The following is a 6000-nucleotide window of genomic DNA, read 5'->3' as shown; positions in this document are numbered from 1 at the left end:
GAGCCACAAGGTGGAGGGAGTCCGGGTGCTGAGACGGCCAGGAAGCAGCTGCAGGCTCCATCTTTGCATTAAACCACTCCAGTGACTATTTTCTCTGTCTACAGAGAATGGAGGAGAGAATGGAGGAAGAGGAGGAGGAGGGAGGGGAAGAAGAGGAAGAGGAGGGAGAGGAGGAGGAGGAGGATCACGCACACTTAAACTTTCCTGTGCCCAGCTGTGTGCACACAAGCTCAGGTTCCTCTGATAATCAGCAGCCTTCATACCAAAAGTGCAAGTTTCCAATATGGTTTGGGCATTTACTCTGTGCAAAGTTCTCTCTCTCTCTTTCTCTCTCCCTCTCTCTCTCTCTCTCTCCCCCCCCCTTCTCCCTCTCTCTCTCTCTCTCTCTCTCTCTCACTGAGCAACCTCCCTGGCCTGGTATGTTTTACACAGAAAGCGGAGAGACACCCCAGCCCCACTCCACCATCCACGGACCTCCCGCGTCTCAGCAGGGAGGGTGTGCACTCCACCCTCTGCATGTAGGTAGCCCGCTGTGGGTGCGGGGTTGTTCTCCCATGACAGCTAGGGAACCTGCCAGGAGCGTCTGCCAGACCTCACACGACGCACAGCACAGCACCCAGGGCGGACGGTGTCGCATGGCACAAACAGGTCCCCCAGGCCCCCATCTCTGCTGCTGCCCTGCAGCTCTTCTCACAACCAACACCCCCCCCCAGCCCCTTAAGTCTCCTGCCTGCCCTCCCGGCAGGGACCACCACCCCTCCTTTCCTGAGCCTCTCTGGATAAATGTGCAGTGGCCCAATGAGTGAGGGGGCTTTTCAGAGAGAGCCGAGCATCTCCGGGAAGGGGCACGGCGCCCCACTGCCAACAGCCTGCTAAGTGGTCCTGGGGGCCTTTGAAGGGAGCCCGGCAGGCTGCTGCACATTTGCATGTGGACAAAGGGGTTGGCTCTCCTAAGTGGATTACCCTGCCCCCTGCTCTGCAAGCCAGGCTTCCTGACCTCAGAGCCTCACACAAAGCCACCCCAAAGGGGGTCCCCCCACTACTGATGGCCCCCCAGGAGGAGGCTGACTCTGCCACCAGCTTCCCCTGTACTCTCTGGGGGGTCTCTCCAGGCACTGGGGGGTCCCTCCCCCCACTCCCATCTTTGTGGAGGCTTTTTGCCTTTTGGAAAAGCAAAAGCTTCTGTTTCCAGACCCCCCCCCCAAGACCACCCACCGGAGCCCCTGCCCAGCTCCTCTGTTCACCCCCCCAGCAACCCCGTCCTGGCCCAGAGTAGGGGCCCAGCACACCACTGTCTCTGTTCTGAGTGTCAACATGGGGACTCCCAGAGGTGCCCCCACACCCCCTGACCTCTCAGCTGGTCCGCAGCTGGACTCTCAGGCTCCTGTGACATCCTGAGAGGTTTCTTAGATGTTTCTGGAAGGAGAGAGAGAAAGAGAGAGAGAGCGCCTAGGGGCTGGTGCCCTGCCCACTCGCAGACCCCCAACCGCGCCTGCCAGCACCAGCGGGGCTTTGGGTTCTGCGTTCGGGCTCAGAAAGTGGAGTCTCGTCCTGTAGTGTGGCTGCACACTGACCTGGGGCAACAGGGTGGGCTGGAGGAACAGACCCACGGACATGGACGTGGCTGAGCTCCCACATGGCATGGCCTGCAGGTGATGGGGGTGCTATCGCCCCTGCCCCAGCCCCCCCACCAACCGCAAAGCTCTCTCCTCCCCAGCACAGCCTCACCCACAGCTCTGGCCGGCAACACGCCTGGTTCTCCTCTAGACTCACCGCCAGGGACACCCCCTTTCCTGGTCCTGCTGGCTGGTGCTGCATCTCCCCTTCTCCTCCTCCTCCTCCTCCTCCTCCTCCTCCTCCTCCAGGCACCCTCATTCCCCACCTTGTAGGCAGTCCAATCCGTCCAGCCTGGAGCTCAGTGGGTCCAAAGAAACAGTTGTCAAAGCCCCAGCCTGCGCCGGGGACAGCACTCACTTCCCGCCAGCACCTCCTCATCAGTGAGTCCCAGCCAGGGACAGCAGGAGGATTCTGGAAAGTTCTGGAATGATCCCATGGATCTTGAGCCACTGTCGAAGTGCCGACTGGGCTCTAGCCTGTGGAGTCGCATGTCCTTCCATGTGCCAACCTCCCCTGCACCCCAACCTCGCCAAGATCCGGGAGCTCCACTGGCCTCCACCCGCCGGGCCAAGCACCTCCTGTCCCCCTTGGTGCACAGTGAAAATGCTCCAGTGGCCCTTCCAGTCCTCTGGGGACCCCTCCCCTGGGTCTCTCAGCACTGGCCTCACAGTCCCCAGCCCCTACTGACAGTACTTGGGAGCCACACACCCCCACCAGCACCTGAGCCTCAGTTTCCCCAGATGGAGAATGGGAGCACGTCACCACTTGGACTGGTATCATGTTGGTGTGAGGATGGAGATGGAGTGGGGGGGACAGAAGGTTCCGGGGCTGGAGAAGTGGCCAGTCCCCACCCAGGGAGAGTGAGGACACCTGTGTGTCCGCCCCCAGGAGAAGGGGGACCGTGGGGCCTCCTCTTCAACCCCCCCTCCCGTCCTCCTCCTGAGTCTGCACGTAAGCCCTGGATGTAAGCCCAGGGCCCAGTAGAGAACACAGCACACACTTGGGACCATGGGCCTGGGTGGGTGGGGGGCTGCCTGGAAGAGGAGGCACCTGAGTCAAGAGCTGAGGGCAGAACAGTTGTCTCTGTGCAGAGGCCCGGGGTGAGAAGTATGTTTGGGATAGAGCCAGAGAAGGCTCTGCCCAGCCCCTGCCATAGGGGGCAGGGGATGGTCAAGGTAACCCCCACTGCGTCCTTTGACCCTCAGGTGTCCTGGTGAGCCTGATGGTCTGAGTGGCAAGTCCCCATCCCCCAGTGTGCCCGAGGCTGGAGGAGAGGAAGCAGAGGCCTAGAGAGAACAATGTCGCTCAAGGTCAGGCAGCCAGGGTTCCCCTCAGGCAGTCCGGGGAGGGGGCTCTGCCCGAGGCCCATATATAAGCCCGCCAGCGCCAGCCCGGCAGGAATAAATGGGACCCGGGGGCTCATAAATCCTGCAGCTGCCAATGTCCCCGTGGCCAGCTCTCTCTCCATCCATGCACTAGTACCTTTTACAACCCATTAATTAGTCCCTCTAATAAAGTTTGACAAAATGATAACTTGCCCATGAAAAGTGTTGTAATAAATACATTTTCCCCGAACTTTCGGTCACTGGAGCATGGCGGGCTCATAAACCCACCATGGTTCACTGCCCACTCAGTCCCTGTCGCCCGGGGACCCAGCGACTCCACACAGGCCTGGGCCTGACTCCCAGAGCACAGCACCCCGGGGTGGGGGTTGGGAGGCTTCCGCAGGGTCCCTCTCCTGCTCATGAACCTGCCAGGGTTCCCACCTCCCCGAGGCAACGGCTCCCAGGCCCAGGCCCTGCCTTCCCCCTGGGAGTCCAGCCGGGACGTGAAGGGACAGTGGCAGCAGGGCTGGGGGTTCCCTCAAGGTGACCCACTCAGACACCTTGGATCTTTCAGGAAAGCTAATATCATCACAGGAAAATGGAAAAGCAGCTTAGCAGCAGGTGCTGAAGAAGAGACGGCCAGAAAAGGAGATGAAAGAAAGCAGGGGGGGCCGGGTGGTGGCGCACCTGACTGAGCACACCTCTTACAGTGCGCAAGGACCCGGGTTCAAGCCCCCAGCCCCCACCTGCAGAGGGAAAGCTTCACAAGTGGTGAAGCAGGGCTGCAGGTGTCTCTCTGTCTCTCTCCCTCTCTGTCTCCCCCTTCCCTCTCAATTTTTGACTGTCTTTATCAAATAAAGATAATTTTTTGTTTTTTTAAGTATTTATTTAATCATTCCCTTTTGTTGCCCTTGTTGTATTTTATTGTTGTTGTAGTTATTATTGTCGTTGTTGTTGGATAGGACTGAGAGAAGTGGAGAGAGGAGGGGAAGACAGAGAGGGGGAGAGAAAGACAGACACCTGCAGACCTGCTTCACCGCCTGTGAAGCGACTCCCCTACATAGGTGGGGAGCCGGGGGCTCAAACTGGGATCCTTACACCGGTCCTTGTGCTTTGTGCCACGTGCGCTTAACCCACTGCGCTACGGCCCGACTCCCAAAATAAAGATAATTAAAAAAAAAAAAAAAAAAGAAAGCAGGATAGGGAGATTGCATGGCAGTGAGGCACCAGACTTGCATGCCTGAGGCTGCAGGTTCAATCCCTGGAACCACCTTATACCACAGCTAAGCAATGCTCTGCTCTCTCTCTCGTGAAAATAAATAAATCTTTCTTTCTTTCTTTCTTTCTTTCTTTCTTTCTTTCTTTCTTTCTTTCTTTCTTTCTTTTTGCCTCCAGGGTTATTGCTGGGGCTCAGTGCCTGCACCATGAATCCACCGCTCCTGGAGGCCATTTCTCCCCCCGTTTGTTGCCCTTGTTGTTGTAGCCTCGTTGTGGTTCCTATTGTTGTTGTTATTGATGTCATTCATTGTTGGATAGGACAGAGAGAGAAATGGAGAGAGGAGGGGAAGACAGAGAGGGTGAGAGAAAGACAGACACCTGCAGACCTGCTTCACCGCCTGTGAAGCGACTCCCCTGCAGGTGGGGAGCCAGGGGCTCGAACTGGGATCCTTCCACCAGTCCCTGCGCTTTGCGCCACATGCGCTTAACCCGCTGAGCTACCGCCCGGCCCCTTATAAATCTTTCTTTTGAGGGGAGTGAAAGGGGCTGGGCAGTGTTGTATCCAGTCAAGTGCACGTGTTTTATATATATAACGCACAAGGATCTGGGTCCCAGCCCCCATCCCCACCTGCAGGGGAGTCGCTCCACAAGCTGTGAAGCAGGTCTGCAGGTGTCTCTCTTCCTCTGTCTCCCCTTCCCTTCTTAGTGTTTCTGTGTCCTATCAAGTTAGATAAATATTTTTAAAAAAAAGTAGAAATGGAAAGTGAAGAAAGTGAACAGGTGCAAAAGTCCGAGGATGTGTGGGGATGGGGTGGGGCCTGGGGTGTGTTTTCAGGGTGGGTGGGTGGGTGGGTGCTAGGGTGGGGGCCTGCTGGGGGGTTGAGTCTCTGCAGGGCCTGGGGGCTGTTTCTTGGCAGAGTGGACCAAGCCTTTTCGAAGGAGCAGGAACCTTGGGGACCTCAAGCTGTGGACAGGACCCGGGGAGCTGAGGCCAGGTGGGCTTTGTCTCAGAAGAAGTTTGGGGAACCCAGGGCCTGGGGGCGGGAGACTTGGGGGCCTTGGACACCCCATCTCCTGGGTCCAGCTCCTGGCTTCTGCCGCCCCCCGCCCATGGCCGCTGGGATCCAGGCTGCCACTGGGTTTGGAGAGTTTGGACTGAACAACACCCGTTCCCACCAGAGGCTGCTGTGGTGGCAGAGAGCTCCCTCCCGCCCGGCAGAAGCCCTGTGACCCACCCCTGGCTCCCTGGTGTTTGGCCCGGTCCCCACCCAAAGGCACAAGGAATGGGCTGAGCAGAGCGGGAGTTCCGGACTGGACCCAAGACAGGCGCCCACAGCAGCCTCCTCCTTCTGCAGCCAAGAAACACTTCTAACGTCGTCTGCTGTTGGGGCAGCATCTGGGGCTTTGCAGGGGTGCAGGGCCCTCAGCTCTGCCAGGCCACTGTCCTTGCTACCGCTCTGGCCAGGTCACCCCCTGTCCCTGAAGCTCCCAACAAGGGGCCTCTGGGGACAGTGTCTTGGAGCTATGAGCAAGCTGGGTGACTCACCCAGCCCTCCTCCTCCGGGCTGTGCCAGCGACGTCAGCGGCGTCCTCTCCCGGCCCTGCTACCACCCAGCCCCTGCTACCACCATATCCAGGCTGCCGAGCTTCTCCTGCCACGGTGGCTTTGACAGAGACACGTCTTCGTTGTAGAAAAAAAAAAAAAAAGAGAGAAGGGTTTAAAAATAGCGGCCTTCCAGGAGGAGAGAGACGCCCCAGCCACCCCCAGGAGCTGTGCAGTCACCCAGCCTCACAGAGCTCCCAGCCCCTCCCCCGCCCCCACCCAGGGGCTGACTCACGG

This window comes from Erinaceus europaeus, chromosome 6, assembly GCF_950295315.1.
Source record: "Erinaceus europaeus chromosome 6, mEriEur2.1, whole genome shotgun sequence".
Classification (NCBI taxonomy): Eukaryota; Metazoa; Chordata; class Mammalia; order Eulipotyphla; family Erinaceidae; genus Erinaceus; species Erinaceus europaeus.
Note: the sequence above shows the minus strand (reverse complement) of the source record.